The sequence below is a fragment of the Athene noctua genome, chromosome 1, assembly GCF_965140245.1.
Source record: "Athene noctua chromosome 1, bAthNoc1.hap1.1, whole genome shotgun sequence".
NCBI classification, from domain to species: Eukaryota; Metazoa; Chordata; class Aves; order Strigiformes; family Strigidae; genus Athene; species Athene noctua.
The window spans coordinates 7,701,224-7,719,677 of record NC_134037.1 but is presented as its reverse complement, the minus strand read 5'-3'; positions in this window follow the sequence as shown (position 1 = coordinate 7,719,677).

The following is an 18,454-nucleotide window of genomic DNA, read 5'->3' as shown; positions in this document are numbered from 1 at the left end:
AATAGTGGATTTTGGGTACCTTCTGACCATAGCAGTTTGTCGTGGTCTTAATTAATCACAGTCACACCAAATCCTTATTCAAGCCTGGGCACCCTGTTATCTCAATTATCATCATAAGGTTTTCTTTGAAACTGAGCACTTAACTGCAGACCTGCCACCTGGAGGGAGGAAAAGCATTGGTCTCCAGCCTGTTTTCATGCCAGCCATGAGGATGTCCCACCCTTCATCCCTGGCTCCAGCTTTGATCCCAGAGCTGGGCTCTGCCCTGAGCTCTCCCTCACCATCATGGCAGCCAGGTACAGATCTACACCATGCATCGGGGTTAAAGCCTTTAACACCATGGTGGCTGTTATAGAATGTAATGGCAGCTTATAATTGCATAAATATATCATCTGTCTTTATTGAGGCCTGCATTGGATTCTCCTTAAAATTTGTGTTGAGTTGTCATTTGTGTAGTTTGTCTTTTCTTACATGCATGTCACCCAAGAATTACAGGCATAAAGTTATTTCAAGTTCTGACTTCATGCTGAGCCACCTCAGGGATGTCAGACTGGAGGACATCACCTGGATAACATAATTTACTCCTCTGTGGTTAACGATGTAACAGATGCTAAACCAGGAAGGTCCCCTAAGGGTCCTTTCTACGCAAAGATCCAGACGTCATTGGCTACATTTCCCAACACTCAGAAAAAAAAAAAAAAATAAATAAAAGAAATCAGAGCTATAGCACAAGAAAACAAAACAACCTCAAAACCATAGTATTGCGCAGGATGAACCCAGGAGGGACTCAGGTTGTCACCAATGGTTTGGGCACCTTCAGTTTTAGGACAGTGCCCAGGTGAAAATGTCCAAGGAATTTATCCAATGCACAAAATTTTTGCAAATCTGATATGGAGAAAATTTTCCTGGCCCTGTAACTGGATAGTGGTTTAAACCTGAACACAGGAGCAAAAATACACCAAGAGAGAAGCAACAGTGCACCTGACCTCATGTCCCATGTCAGACTGCCGCCAATCTCTGATGAATCTGAGAAAAATAGGGAAAAAATAAACACCAAAAATCAGCAGCCAAGTTATTCATCAAAGGTGGGAAAAAAAATCTTCCTGGCCTCTCTAGGCATCCAGTGGAAACCCTGAAGCATGGAATTAATTAAATACAAAGAAACATAATTAATTTAATTAAATGCAGTCCTTTTAAAAAGGGTTGCTCTGCTTAATGCCTGCTCCTGCAAAAGCTTATGAATATATTTAGCCCCATTCCCAAAGACAGAAATTGCAGGATCTTGACTAGAGCAGCTAAAAGCTCCCTAATATGAGTGCAAGTGAAAGCCTTGCACTTACAGTGTGAAAGCAGACACAAGAAATGCCATTTTAAACAACACGTTCAGAAAAGAGATCAAAACATCACTCAGTTTAATATCTTCTGGGGCCAAGAGGCACCATTTAGATCACCTAGACTGACTCTCTGCATAATGCCAACCACAAAACCTCGCTGTGTGATTCTCACATTCAATCCATCAGACTCTGATCCAGCCAGATCCTGCCACCCATTTCCATAGCATAAGGTTTGGTGAGGTTTTTTTGATACATTGATTTCACCCTCTGATAGCACTTGGCAGTAGCTGAGCTCAAATTTATTAAGTCAAACCATTTCCCAATTAAGTGGCAGACCTTATCATATCATTGGTCTTAATCAGTTCCCACACAACAAAACGCATTAAATAAAACATCCCAGCTGAAAGCTTTGGAAAAGAGTCTCAGCCTCAGTCACCACCAACAGAGTTTGGGAAACTAAGGCTCAGAGACTGACAGTTTGTTACCATCACATTGTCACGTATTCCAAGATTTAGATCTGTTGTGTTTCCTAACCTTCAAGATCTGGTGAAAATGGCTGCTCCTTTTTTTTTTTTTTTTTTTTTTTTTCTTTTTCTTTTTTTTTTCTGCCAGATGTCTTACAGGGATGTTTTCCTAAAAGGCTGGAAGTCTTACTTGGAGACATGTGTTAAGTTTTATGGAAGAGTGACCAGCTTGTCACTTGTCATGTATATTATAGTTTTTAATATTACTAGGTTATCTCCTCAATACAGCTGACATGAATCATCTGCAACTATCAGAAGTTACAGTCCTCTGCATCATCAGTTACAGGGCCAGGAAAATTTATATGAGTTTGTCTTTGAATTTGGGTGTTGTTATTTTAACTGTTACAAACAGCAAATATCACTGGGGCAGAATTTGAAATGTTTCCCCAGTTCACCACTCCTAACACTATGAATACTTTGATTTCCTATGAATGGGATTAATGAAGGTTTTAAGAATGAGCACTGGGATTCTATGGAAATGCTGACAGTTTTCCAGTGACTTTACTTCTCTGTGAGAGACACTGTAAATATGAAGAGACTTGTTATTTTTAATTCAAGCTCATCTTTTTGGTGTTAATTCATCTTCTTTTTTCTTAGCCAAAAGTAAAGCAAATGTTAATATCCTCTACCTCCAGATAGGAAGCAGATGCAAGAGATCTTAACTGTTCTTCTCAAGGCCTGTTATGAGTTTTGGCTCAAATGTCAACATGAGTCAACATTTTACTTTTAGTGACAGGTTGGTTTAGTCTCCTATTTAGTATTGATTGAAACACTGCAAATCCCCCTTAGAGACAAAACACTGACTCCTTAACAGAAAATTGTTCTAAAAGCCTTACTGAAATTTTCCAAAGTATTTTGTGTGTTTTCTCCCCATTTCCCTGAAATTGCAGCGAGAAGGAATTTTATCATCAAAGTGAACGGAACTGGCAAGGAATGAATGAACACAAACCAAAGAGGCTCCCGATCGCGTCTGTCTTTGATGAGATCCATACACTGCACCTACGTGCTCCGTCTGCAGGGAGATCCCAGCTGTCATGCTGGTGTTTCATCTGCAAGTTTCAATTCCCCTTCAGACCTTGAAGAATTGTCTAGAACTTGCCCAGATTTCATACAGTTCATTGGGTCACTCTTATGAAAACCCTCTTTTTTTTTTTTTTTTTGCTAAGGGATTATTTTTTCCTAGCTGGCCATGTAAGCAGCCGTTGGACTGTAGGAGGACTGACTTCCACACGGTACTTGAACAGCAGGGGACTCTGGGCCCTTGCAACTCGAGCTAGGCAGATACAACTTTTTCACGAAAAAATCTGAGTTTCTACTTTACAAAAAATACAAGCAGTTAGGAAACATGCTGGAAGAATAGCAAAGTGCAGATTCAAATCCTGACTGTGAACTGGTCAAAGCATGGATTTCAACATAGCTTTTGCACAACTCAAGCGGCAGCTGTGAGCACACACCTATTTGTCATCAGGGATGCACATTTGCAAAGCACTTCCATTTTTGAAGAGGCAGGATTTGCTGATGGGGAAGATACTTGTTGAAAATAGATCAACCAAAACCCTGGTTGTTCATTCAAATTTTTGACAAAACATTTGCTTGGCAGTAGGGCAAGGAGTGACTCCCTTATTCAGCCTCCACTTGTGCCTGAATTAAGGTGGTACCAACTCCAGGTTGGTTACCAACTCCAGCTCCAGTTACCAAACACGTAACATACCAGCAACAGGCTCTAGCAACTTCCAACTGGATCATTATAACCTTGCTTAGACCTTCAGGTTTATGTGGCACTGTGTAGTTACAACCGAGGTATGGAAAGTAGACTATTATCAAGTGGTCTCAGATATATAAACGCTACAACAACAGAAATTAACCTCAGATATAAGCTAAAGCAAATTCCCTCAGCACACCCTTTTCCTGAGCTAGATTTCATTATCTGTCAAGATTCTGAAGCCAAAGGAAATTTTTTGCATATCTGACTCTACTATCTTGTTTCACTTTCCACTCCCTCCAAATAAGTACCAAATACTGACCCTGCTATTCTTAATTTAGGCATACCTGGGGGCGTCTTTCTTTTTTATTTGTTCCAAAAGGACCTGGCAAATGGCATCAAAGAATTATTTGACTTTGACTTCCACAGCCAGTCTTTCCTGCCCACAGGTGACAGACGGTAAGGAAGGGGATTCCGGGAGGCTGCACCACTGAGACCAACCCGAGCGGAGGATGCTCCGTTAATGTTGATGGGGAAGGAGACACAACTGTGCCAAGTGCCCTTTCAGTCACTGCAGGGTGCTCCTGCAAAAGACTCTGACATTATCCGCCTGCCTGAAGCACTCAAAGCTTCAGTGAGTCTGAGACCAGAGACGGTCTTAAAAGAATATAAAAATAATTTTCTTTTTAGCTGACAGAGTCCCATATAAATGATCAGGTTGCAGGAAAAGTATCCTGTTACTCCACTAAATTTGATCACCCCTTCTATGCTTTTACCAAAACTCCAAGCTCTAAGTGATTTCTCCTCCCTGGATTTATAAACAAAGCAAAGCAGAAAGCTGGACACAGATGTGGCACAGGGCAACCGTTTCACAAAATATTGCAAGGAGTATGATGTACTATTTCACATAGACTCCGAAAACATCATACTGATTCCCAGACTTGCCAACAGGATGGCTAGAATTTAATTTTGAACACTAATCTTTAATCTAATGTGATCACAGCAAACAGCAGACCAGTGATTGCACTGAATTTGCCTTCGCTATATATTTAGATTTGTATACACAGGGAAGCTGCCATGAAGTAAACTCAAGTGTGAGTTTACAGCACACACTTTCTTTTGAACTGCAATCTCATGCAGACTCACTTTCTACAAGTAAGCATGAAGTAGGTTGTTTTACTGCACTGTGGAGTGTTGGGAACAGATTTTCAAATCCTCAAAGGCCTTGAACAGCCACATCACTTGCCCATGTGAGCTGCCTGAGTGAGGCACCTCACTGCTATTTATGCCAATGAAAATGTGTTCCAAAATCTCAGTTCTATCCCTGTCTGATTTCTTGCTTTTTGAAGACAATGGAAAAATGGGATAAACTGAGTAAATAACATAGGACTGCAGTAAAGACTGTACTGGGATTAGAAACTTGACATGCTTATCCTATATGAATAAGAATCAGATTTGCCATTGAACTGGCTGTGATGAAAATGCAAGAAAGCTTTTGAGAATATTTGAAAGCTTTTCCCTCACTAATATCTAGAAAGCAGATACTGATTCCTAAATAATTACTGAGACAAGAGGTATGTTTCAACTGGAAAGCGCAAAGCATCTGACTGCAAATATGATACATGGGAAGGATGACTCACATATTAAAGGGGTTGATTCAAACTGGAATTATTTACTCTTGGAAGTGTCTGTGAATGGGATGACTTGAACGAAATATTGAAGTAGAGGATTATAATACATTTACACTAAGCAGGAGTTTCAAGGACAGATGTTTGAAGGAAGAGGGAATGTGTTACATAGGGAAAGGAAGGCATTGTATTACTGCTAGAACATGGACTTGAAGTCCAGAAAACAAATCATGATTCTGTTTGCTAAGGTTTTGCACTGTTAAGACTGTATGTATCTGTCTTTTGGGTAAAAAGATTTTTTGCTATACCTCAATTCCCCACTCTACTGTGTCAGAAATATAATTCTGTTTTTGTAGGGTCATTGTAAGTATTAATCCATTGATTTCTGTAAGCACATCCTGAATTCTTCAGATGATGTCAGCATAAGAATTGAAGGAGACATTGTTTTCGGGAAAGAATAAATAGCCAGGAAGGATTTTGGTTCAAAAGACAAATAGTATGAGCATCCTTAAGCAAAATGTAGATGACTTCACTGCTGATGATAAGGGAGTATTCAACAGTTTTACTCTTGAGAGCAATCAATACATTAGAGGAAGACAGGACTTTTTTATTAACCAGAAAACTCTGCTGGGTCACTGTTAGAATGACAGTTAATTTTTTAAGCATATACATTTTCTTAAAAAAAAGCATAAAATTTTTAAAGTATTGTAGAGATGACAGGATTAGCACTGAGATATTGCAGGCCCAAAGCACCTAGTTCCTGGTCCTACACATCTGTGTATTCAGCTTGAATACACACTTTCTGTATGACCTACAGTGGAGAATAGCTTTCAGAAATCTTTTCCTTCTTACAGTTGGTGGAGAAGATATTTAATTTACGGCAAAGATTTCAAAAAAAGAATAAGCCTTAAGAGTCAATACTGAAGCTAAAGGCAATGGGTCTGAGATTATATTTCTTATTTTAAATTACAGCATCTTTTATCTCTGACTATTGCTGGCTGTCATTCTCCTCAATCCCTCTTGTATCTATGTTAAAGTATTAAACTAATCAAAATAGTAAATATCAATGAATCACAGGGACTGCCGTGTCTTAAAGGGATTCAGCACTAGGGAAAAATTTATTTCTATGATAAAATATTGCATGACTAGCAAAAGCATTGTGAAGCAACTTCAAGTTCCTTCAGAGCATTCAGTTAGGTTTACTTCAGAAAGGCAGTAGCGTACATAGTGATCAGTACTATAAACCATGTCTCTCAGCTTCTAGTTGGGATTTCAGTAGCATAGTTATTATATAAGTAGGTTCATCCCACCTAAGTGAAGTATTATATAGAGGCTTTGTCCTTCAATGCTTCCTATATCATCAATAAAAGAGATATAATCTATTGACCTCATTAGGGACCCTATCTAACTACCTAGCTACCTTACCTCTGCAGGCTTCAGAGTCAGGTGAGATGGTCTGGACCCATGTACACTGGTTTAATGAAACTCTAACAAAGCTGTATCTATTCTTATAGGTCTTAAACTAGTGACCAATAAAGTCAGTGCAAAATACCTATGCTGACTTAAAAGAACAATCAAAAAACTCAGCAGTACCTACAGCTAATATCTAAGGCAAAACCAGGGGCATCAACGTGGTGGTTATGAAAAACTGAGACTGATCACCTCTATGGTGTAGAGAGCTACTCCAGGTGGGGTTCATTTTGGGGTAGTATGTTTTGAAGGATTTGTTTCTTTTGAATGTTTCCGTGCATTTTGCTCTGTCCTGGAGGATATAGGAGATTCCTCCAACATATTTCAAGAACAGCCAAGGAAGATTTTGGTTTATCCTACTGTCTTGTTATGGTATGTATCCTAAGGATGAGGCTTTTCAATCCAAAGCAGTGTATGGAAAAAAGTTCTGCAAACGTGGGGAAAAAAAACACCCTCGTCTTTATTTTTTGAGATGATGTGTCATAGTCTTTCTAGTTCGAGTGCTTTCACTAGCAATCTGCTAAGGAAAATATGAAATCAGAATATTAAAAAGTGGAAATTAGACATTTGCCTTTTTAGATACATAATAAACAGTCAAATTTAATTAGTTTCAAAATAAATGCTAAGTGTAATCTACCAGTACTGCATCCAAAATGAAAAGAAACCACGGAAAAGGTCTGCAGAGCAATGTGTTTGGCATCCGCTCTGCATCTTGGAGTCACTCTTCATAACTGTTCAGGGCAGGATTTTCTATGACATCTCTTTTTGTTTGCACAGTAATCAGTCAAATATGCAATCAGTCCTCAAGAAAAGAGGAATTTCATTTATGCTGTGAACTCCACATCATGTGGAGAAGGACTGTGTTCAGTTCACCCAAGGAACATGGTTAGATACCAGTGTTAAGGTAAGGTATATATGTATATATGTATCCAGTCTGAAAGCCATGTCCTCTTTAATATTATAGAAACACACAGTCTTTTTCTTTCTGTACTTCTGCCAAGCTCTACAAAAATCCTAGGGTACTATGCCTACAAATAGACCGTGGCGTAGTCCTGGCTTGTGGCCTGCATCTTCTGTCTTTGTACTTATTATATTGACTTTATTGCTATAGTACAATAAAATATTATGATATACTCTGTTGTAATACTGTTAAGTTCTATTTCCAACAAAGAAAATTGAAGAACTAAGCAATGTAACCTAAAACACGAACAGTATTGTCAAAGAGATAAAGCTAACCCATTCTTCTGCCACTGGAATTTTTAAATGGAAAAATGAACTCAAGTGGAAAGAAATACAGAAGTCCCTGGTCTTCATGTAAAATTATTATTCGGGATAGTGGAGATTTTAAGGAGTAAGGATCAGCTTCTGCTATCCTCTTCATGTTATTTTATACTCTCACTGATGTCTTACTGTATCAAGAAAATGGAATTACATAATGTGGCTGTATGAATGCCTGCATAGAAGAAATCTTTGAATCAAAGATACTTAGAAGAACAATATAATAACTCAGAGTATAAGCAATTAAAAATTATGGAAGATTATTTTGGAAAATAGAGTATATTAATCAAAGTGACACATTAGTAGTAGAAATAAGGATGTTCTTACAACTCTGCTCCATACGTCTAGTGCACTAGTTAACATGCTACACCCTCTCTCTGACTCAAAATTATAAAAGAAAAAGATGGAGAAGTCTTGAAAGGTCATCTAGTCTATTGTGGGAAACCAACCTTTGGAAAGTGATAGCTGTAATATTCCCCACAAATGCTTGTTTTACCTGTTCTTAAACACCTCCTGTGCTGGAGATTCCATAGCCTTGCAAAGCCATCCATCTCACTACTTAATTACATTTATGTTTACATCTTTCCCCACAGGCTATCCTAAATCTTTCTTGTTGCAATCCAAACCTATTACTTCTTGTTCTACCTGCACTAGATGTGAGGATAGTTTTCTCCCTTCCTCGTTACTGCTAATTTCACATATGTGAAGACCATTATCACATCTCCCTGCGATCTTCTCTAAAGAAGAGACTAAATAATCCTAATCCCTTCAATTTGCAAGTCATGCTTTCTAGATTTCTTACCATTTTTGTTGAACTTCTGTGTGTCTTCTGTCATTGGCCTACATATTTCTCAAATTGAACATGGTAATTCAGTTTAATTTAGCCAAACCAAGTAGAATAGAAGGATTAGATCACTTGTTGTATTAATAATATTGTCTATTTTCTTTGTCAAGTATCATCCTATTTTTTACCAGACATTTCTTTTTTTTGGTGAAAATTAGTTTAATTCTACTCTGGTTCCTGAATATACTTTCAGTATTCACTTTTGGATGTCTGCATAATTCATGATCTGTGTATTTAATGAGATTTCTCTTTATCACCAACTCATTCATGAGGGTATTGAATATTACCACAGACTACAAAACTCTGCTCATGACATATTTCCTGGTAGAGAGTGCAGCATTGGCAACCATTTGTTTCTCAGCAGTTTTTTTCTCCCATGTATTATTACTTTGACTTGCTCCTAAGAATGCTGTTTAAAATGATATCAAAACCTTATTACAAGCAAGATAAATCATCTATGCTTCTCCTTCATCCAAAAGGTCTGTTGCTGTGCCAGAAAAAGAGTTTAGTTTGGCTTGGCAAGATTTCTTCTAAAAAAATCCACAACAGCAATTTTTCCTCTTGTGCTGTTTTGCAGGCGCTGTAATTCTCACTTATCAACTCTGGACCATAGAGTCACCTGACTTTAAGGTTTTGATGGGAGACCTAAACAGCTTGATTTGTGGAACAAGTTCCTGAAGTGCGGTGTTTCTTTGCTTCCTGTCCCCCAAACTATCCATCTTGACTCTAATAGTGTAAGCAGACTGGAACCCTGTTGTACATCTCCATATTTCTCTAAAGATGACGATAGGGATGTTGTTTCACTACCAACTGCAGCCCAACCTTTGGCTCCCAAATATAGGATTAAAAAAAAAAATAATAATAATCTTTTTTAAAGGTATTTTCTGCTTTTCAGCTAGACCTCAGTTATGTGGGGTTGGAAGTAGCAGCTGTGCTACTGTTACCCTAGCAGCTGACCTGGATTATGCATCAGGTTGGGTGCTGCTAACAAGGGGGCTACTGTCCCTGCTCCCACCCCAGGAGCACCAGCTGTGGGGCTTTCTGCACCGGCCTCTGCAGACAGATCTGCAGTTGCTCAGCTGGACATGAGCCAGCTCTGATTTGAAACCCGAGAAGCTTCATTAGTGCAGTTCTGTGCCTAAACAGATCCGTAAACCCTGCTGAAAGCACCGGGCTGCTCTCCCTGAGCTGCGTGTCGCTTTTGGACCAGAGCTGCTTCACCTGCAGCTGTGCTGCAGTCCAGATGATGGAAGTTCAGGGCTGCTGCCTGTGAAAGGCCACGCTAACAAATTCACTTTGTAATGCTTATTCAAGCACTGGCTGCGCCTTCTTTTCGGATGAAAAAAGAATCTGCATCCATGATTTCAGTACATGTAACAGGATTTTTTAAAGCACTTTTCAAATGCTACTCTTTCATGTCCCTAAATGTCCTTTTATGCAACCAACCAAATGTGGGTTGTTTTTTTCTGTGCCTAATAGATGAATACAGTGAGGGGAAATGGGTCTTATATTGCAGGGTGGTTTCCAGCCCTGGTCTCTAGTCAGTGGCCCAACTACATGCAACTTCTGGATTGTGGGAGAGACTCAACTATTGGGATACTCCTATGTGGTTCCCAGGAGAATAAGAAAGCAGAGGAAGACAGCTCAACTATCCTGCAGATATGTGCAAATTGGGATATCCTTGGATTTGACCTTTATTTAATGAACACGCCCTAAAAATCCATGTTACCCACCATAAACCCAGCACAATAAGCCACTCCCTTCCAAACATCTTGACCCCAAATCCCCAAAGCGCCACCAGATACTTATCACATACTTTAGAAAGCAGAAAGTACTCTCCAAAAGTCCTTAGGAGGAGGAGGAGCCAATGGCTCCCAGATGTCCCATTGATTCCCTGAGTATAACCTCAACTGGGTGCTCAGCTGGCTCTGGGGTAGCCCAACAGAGTTGGATTCAGCTCATCTGCTTCTCCCCAGATCACTAATTTTGGGTCTATAGGCATCAGCATAGCAAAGCAGCTGCCTGCCATAAGCAAAGTGGGGAATCCATACCTGGAGAGCTGGCAAACGGAATGTAATCCAGGAGGCTGCATTGCCAGCACAATGTACAATGTGTCCCTTGACTCAGAGTCATTACTGAAAGTAACTTCCAGTCTTTGTGTTTCACATTCTCAAGTGATATTTTGCTGCTTGACTTGCCACCAAAGTCTAGGAACAGGAGGGTGAGAGACTTCTGTTTGCCATGTAATGGCTAAAGAGGTGGGTCTGCCTTAAACTCATTATTATTAACCCTGAGACACCTCCTATTTAATTCTCAGAATGTAAAAAACAGAGAAGATTTAATTCACAGTACATTTGCAAAAAAGCTCAGACTATACAAATAAGCATCTCACAGCAACTGCAAGTAGAGGCAAGTTCCAGAAAGTGAAAAAATAGTCTGATGCATGTCATCTTGTGGTTTTTCGCTAGATTAATGAAAAGCCCACACAGCATAATTATGTTTACAATAAGCTTACAGGAGTTTTCCCACAAGGTAGAGGAGAGTCATAGAGGGATCAGGTTAAACCAATTATTTAACCTTTACAGAGCTAAACTTGCAAGTGTTTCAGAGGGAGGGAAAAAGGACTATTTTATTGGTTGCTTATGACCATGTATTAAAATAGTGGTCTCCTTTTTTTATTCTATCACGTTGCAGGAACATATCCTGGCAGATCCAATTCAGATGACCGGGAAACAAATTGTTGGATGCTACATGACTTAAATATTCCACTGCTAGCACAAGTTTGCTCTTTGCTACCATGAATGAGTCTCCTCACAAATAACCTAACATGTCTGGCAAGGCTCTTCACAGAACATGGCATCCAGATTGAGGGGTTTTAACGATAGAGTGAACAAATGAATCATCAAGCTTGACTGGGAGTTGTTGCGTTCACTAAAATCAAGATTTCCTTTTCTGGAGCTGGTCTTTTGGGCTTGAAACAAGTGGGCAGTGGTGGAAAGCACTGAAAAGAAAACAATATAGTATCATTTATCAGGCCTTTTGCAATGTCAGCTCTCCATTGTTCTTGCTTAAAAAAAATACATACTTCTTGGCTTTCCTAATTCATCAGAGAGACATGCAGTTGTTCTGGTTTAGACATTAGCATTTGTTTTGTTTATTCCAGTTCCAGTGGGCAAAAATGAAGTAAACCTGATTAATTCAATGGTCTACCTACAGTTTTTCAAAAGGATATGGCAAGTTGTGATAGAGTAGAGCTTGAGAAACACAGATATAACACCCTAGGGGCTAAATTCTATGGATGTTGTTGACAGAGCATGTGTCTAAATGATCTTCCAGCTAGTACTGGGCAAAATCAATTTTTTTTTTTGTTTTGCTGACAATTTGAAAATGTGGGGAAAAAAAACAGATTACTGCTCAAAATTCAAACACTTTGGCAAACTGCACCTTAGGGAAAATATTCAGAGCACTTGATGTGTTTAATCTGAATTTGAGAGCTTCTTATTCTTCAAGAGAGGAAAAAAAAATGGGGTTTGTAACAAATTGCCATTTCTGTCAAAAAATACCAAAAGATTTCATTAAAAAATGCTGTCTGAACCCCACCCAATTACCGGTTATAGACTGCAGCCAACACCATGCTTTACGCATCAGATAATAATTAGCTGGCCTATAGAATGATGTAAATGAAAATAATATCTGAATGGTCAACGTGGGGCTCTCCAACTATTTGCTCCAAAGCCATTCACACATGGTCCCATGCTGGCAAGGCACACAGGTTGGGACCCACTGAGAAAGCCACCCCTCCAGCTGCCGAGGAAGCCATCCAGCACAGGCATCCCAGCCTCTGTAGGGTTGGGTACCATGGTTAGAAATGAGTTACAGGACCCACGGGGAGACATTAACCTTTTTTCCACCTGTGAATATCTCCTGGCAGTCCTCTGCTCCCTGTTCCGTCTGCTTTGTGTAGGGCAGGTCTCATTTGTATGGTGATTTTGGCAAGTAGCTCACTGGGGTCAGGGAGGTGCACCGCCTGGGTGTGCATGGACTGATCCTTCCTATGTGTCCTACAGTAGGTGACATTTGCTCTTGTAATCCTAGTAGCAACAACCAACAATAAATTAGCTCCTGACCTACTACAGAGCTATCTGACCAAGAGACAGTTTAGTCTGCAGGCACGACGCTGTACATCAAACAGTACTCAAATTTCTCCTTGGCTTTTGTATAACTTAGACAAGATAACGCCTTGAAACACTTCAAGAGCAAGGTCAAATATTTTCAGTTACAGGATTTCCAGTTCAGCAACTCAGTTCCTATTCGGGCAGCAAAGATGTGCAATTTTCCAGTTGTGCTAGTCAAACATGAGGGATTCGTAATCTTTTCGCACCTCTGAAAATTAGGCCAATTATCCAGATACCATAAAGGAATTGGCTGACTCAAGGTCTCATCCAGGAGTGGGAGTGGGAATAGATGTAGTAACGATCTGAGGTTTTTCATTGCATTTATTCCTCTCACCATTTTAATCAGAGCAGTTAAAGTATTACAAAGTCAAGCAGAGATCCTAAGCCACCTGATAAATGGATCGCATTTTCTGATTCACCTGCATTGCTGCAAGAGAACTGTAACAAAGCATAGGCAAAAAGTAACTTCTTGTGACATGTCATCTCTAAGATTATGTTCTGGGTCCGAGTGAATGAAAAACATATAAACACCCTTTGTCACAGTAACTCTTAAGATTGCCTAACAAATACTATTAAAACACTATAATTTTCAGTTCATTGTGTCTTTCCCAAGATTCTGTGTTGGGACTGAAATTTTCCATTTTGGTTGCTAGTTTATAACTGGGGGTTTTTTGTTGTTGGGTGTTTTTTTTTTTTTTTTGTGTGTGTGTCCTTTTTGGAGTGGAGAAATTTGGTGTGAATTGGTTAGCCATTTCCAAGAAGATGACTGAATTAATTTTGGGGGTTAAATTCTGAGGACATATCCTTTGATTTCTAATGGGAACCTCAAATTTTGCAGCTGGCTGGCTGCTATGGATGGGATGAGTCTTTTGAATTCCCCGTGAGAATCTGCCCAGGATTGGCAAAGTTTCAGGCTTTTGAAAAACCACAATTCACACAGTTTTTAAGATGTTAGACAACCTCCCCAAAGCTTCCCTCTGCCCAATTATTCTGTTATCTCAAGTGGCAGAAGTCCGAGAGGGTGATACAAAGTCTCCAGCCCTGCTGATGGCCCATGTGGGTGTCAGGACCGTAACTCCGGTGGGAATGTCTACTTCTTCAGGCTGCCTTCTTAAAAACCTGCAAAATAAAACAGAAATGTTAACTGCAGGAAGATGCAAAGGTTAGGAATCACCAAATTTAAGGGTGGTTGTGCATCTTCGGTTTGGTTTCTTGGGTCTAAGTGGTGTTCATGCAGATTTTAATGACTCGGTGACTTCCTACATTTCCCATTGACCTCTGCCTCATTCAATGCAATGAGGCTCTGCTTTGGGAACTGATGTTCTGAATGAAGAAGACTTATTTTCAGTACTGCTATCTCAGTGCTTTCAAAGTGTGGAAAGGGTAAGAAAAGAATAGAGAATGAAGGTTGAAGGAAACAAAAAGATGGTCTCTTGATTAAATTAGTTGATTAGTAAATTATATCCTGGTGTCTGTTAAGCCCATCTTTGGTCACTGAAACCAAACTTTTCCCACAAGTCATTAACTATACATTTTGCATCTTCTAGATATTTGATAAGATCTTAGATTCTGACTTGCAGAAGCAGCTATCATTCTCAACTGCAGCTGAACTCAACATGCAAGATCAGGTCAAGTATCTCACACAGTGTCCCCCTAGATCTCCTTTTTCTTCAGTCTCCCTATGCCTTGCTTCTCTGACAGACCAATGGAGATGACAGCACCCCTTCCTCTCCATTTTGGGAAGATTGATGGGTGAATGTTTGTGAAGCCCTTGGATTCTGTGGTGGTGAACCCCACAGGAGAAGCCACAAGGAAATTAATAATTCTGTCTTCAGAATGAGATTTGTACTGTAAATAAGGCCTGGGGTCACACTTCAGATAATAAGCAGAGAACAAAATATTGAATTAGGAGAGCACCATCCATTCTGAATGAGGTGGTGTAAAATATACTAGGTGTTCATTTAATTAAAGACTTATATAATTCATACACACAAGGGAAATGATTTAAGGTTCATTTTTGAGTTAAGAATTGATTTGCAGCCTTAATAATGCTCTTTTAAAACAGTGTGTGGGTGGCATGTATGTTTGTTATAGCCTGCCAGCCAGGTAATTCAGGGAAAGAGGGAAGCTTTGAGCTTTCAGCCCCTGGTCATTTCTTATGGATAATTCACTACCTGCACATCCTTCCTGGAAGCTGCTACATGTGTGTTACTGATGGCTTATAAAAACAAAACAAAACCAGAAAGATGTAATGCAATATTTATTTAAAATCCCTGTTTTGGGAAATCATTGAATCATGTCTGTCTTGAGGCATTGTGGTTCCTTTTCTAAATACTTCTTACTGAAGATATTTCACCGTAAAACAACCAGTCTTAGGGCTGCCTGTTTCAGGGCCAGGGAAGAATTATTTGAAAATCAACTCTCAGCCTTTCAAAATTAGAAATTCTTTGTTGAAACACCCTCTATTTTCTTTAAGATCAAAACCCACACTTTGTTTGAGAACATGGATTATTATTTCAAGGGATTTTAAAAACTTGTCCTGAGTAGACCAATGTGAATCACTGGTTTTTACCTATGATGGTGGGTTTTTTTAATTATGACAGCAGGCACCTGGAGTCTGTCGGGGCCTTTGCCTGTACCCAGCTGCATCCTTTCACTCTGATCCCACTTTCAGCTTCAACACTATGGAAACAGAAAACTGATGCAGCTCTGTGCAGCTGGAACACAGGGAAGATTTCCTGGATGGAAATGGGTGGGTCCTGGTTTGGAGACACTTGTAGGGGCCTGGGGCTGGGTTACTGAGCATAAGGAATTAACCATCGGGGACATTTGGGAACAGGACTGAAGGAAGCAGATGGGAAAATCCTGGCTGAAGCATTGATGCCCCACACATGTGGATCATGGGAAGGAAGTATCAGACACACATGGCCAGAATGGGACTGCTTAAAATGAGCAAATTTGGCCAATACCTAGTAGCATAGGTCTCTGCCTACAGTTTGCCCTGTATCATACACATAGTGCCAAGCTATGAGGTAGATACAGACAGTTGGGATAGCTGCGATCTTATGGGTACAGAAAAGAAGTGCATATTGCTGTTTCCAACTCTTGCAACTATTAACTGTGCACCTTTAGATGAAGAAAATCCCCAAGAGGCACAAGCCAAGCACATCTGTAGTGTAAGTGTCTGGAAGCCAATGAAATGGAACACATTTTCACCAGTAGGCAACCAGTGATTCAGAGATTTTTTTTTTTTTTTTTTTCAACCATTGATGCCTCTTGTTAAGCACCTACATCTGTTTTGTGAACATCTAAAATTAGAGTGGCCTGACAAAGAAAAGCTTCAAGCCTCTGCAGGTCCAGCAGAAGTCACTAACAATCAAAATCTGACCCTGAAACCTTTGACTTTAACCACCCATGGCTGTATAATTTGCTCCGCAAAGAAGATAACAATTTCCTGCCTTAGTGATGCAGTTTGAGAACTATGACCACATTTTATTTTCTAAAGACCGATACAAGCAGTCAGAAGGCACTTCAATGGGGGGAGGAGACTGGTTTCTCACCTGATGCAAATTACCCCCCAAATCTAAGAGCATGGTCCTCTGGGTTTCTGGAGGAGGGGGAAAAAAATATCTTCCTCTCTGTCCATTCATTTCTGTCTCTTCACTCCTTCTTTTCTGTATCTCTCTTTTCCTCTCACTAAATAAAAAGACAAGGTTGCTTTCCTGGGCCTCCCAGGAGAGTTTGAAATAATTCTAAAAATGCCGCCAAAAGGACTGTAAACATATCTCTCCCTGGGATTTAATTAGTAGAAAGTGTATATTTGAAGCAATCTAATAGCCTTTGCCATGATGAAGTCTAACATGCCAGCTTGTGTCTGGAAAAGAAAAAGGATCTGGACAACACCTTCACTGTCAAAAAAAAAAAAAAAAGCTGGTGAAGGCAATAAATAATATTTGCTCTGTTGCCAGTTCATCAGTTCTTATTTAACCAGTCAATACAACAAAAACTTAATGCAAAACTGTACTGCAACCTTCTCCTACCCCTCCTTCCCTCTTCTGCTCTCTCTCTTTCTCTCTCTGGGATTGGCTTATTTAAAAACTATATTTCTGCCTAGGCATTCAAAAATGCTGAATGCCTCAAGCAAACTAGTAGAATAAGCATGTTTCTCTACTGTTTCTTGGCAGGGTCCACTGCCTGAGTCCTGCTTTAAATTAAAGCACATGTGGCTTGAGTTTAGCATTATCATGAAAATGAAATTACCACTTTAGAAAAGTCAAGTTATTTTGGAAGTGAAAACTGCAGGTCAGAGCCCACCAAAATTCCAAAAACTTGCTCGAAAAATGTCTCGTTGAAGGTTCAGAGCTGCTGCCGCGGACAGTGCATCCTTTTGGGTCCTGATTTATAGTCTTTCCCTTCATGGTTTCCTACATTTGTTACATGTTCTCAGGAAAACCTACCAGACCTTGGCTCTTTGTCACTGGCTCCCTCTGCAGCTCCTCCCCTGGAAAGGAGAGAGAGAAAAAAAAATCTATTAGAAATCAGCTACATTGACCTGAGGCTCATCCTACTGTTTTGAAGTCCTTTTGAAAATTGCCCTGGCACCGGTAAATACAACAAAGCCATGTTGAAGTGTTGACTGTTTGCTCAGCTAAAACCCCTCCGTACTATTACATTAATTTTCTTGCCGTCAGACAAGGGCTGTGTCGAGAGGAGACAGGCGCCCGCACTCTCCCAGATTTTTCATGCCCAGAGGTTTGAGTAGGTGGTAAATCTCATCTGTTGCAGCAACGTGGTGGTTTGAACAGGGTTGGGGTTTTATGTCTTTGTGTATGTGTGTGTGTGTGTCTGTATATCTGTGTTTTGGTTAGTTAATACCTAGGTTAACTATATATTTTTCTTTTCCTCTAGGTTTGTTATCATGCAAAACTAGATACATCAGATCAAAAATAAAAACAGATAGATGTCAAGTCCCACTGATGCTATTGAGATTGTGACGGAAGTAGATATTGGCTTGTCACACCGTGGTAGTAATGAGTCCATCTACAGGATGCCACTTGCCAGAATCTGAACTGTACCAAATGGGTGGATTGTTAAAGAAATATTGTCATATGGGCTTGATTCTTTTGCTCCACAACATTGATTTTATTTTATTGCAATTCCACTGACTTCAGTGGAGTGAAGCCAGTCTCTGGGAGGGTTGGGAAGAAGGAGGAGTCAACCGTCAACATGCCAAATATTGCAGCTGAAGTTGGAATGACCAGTGCGTTGTATAATCCTGTGGAAACATGTACGATGATTGTGCAAATGGAGCTGGTAATCTGGCTAAGAAGTCAAGCCATAATAACTCACACTGTTCCCTACACACACAAGCATGTACACTCATACACACAGAGAGAAAACTGTGTCTGGAAGAAAATAAATCCTCAGCCAACAACTTCAGAGACAGTTGGAAGGACAGGAGAATGTTGAGCGCCAAGAAAATTTTCCCCAAGCTAAGAA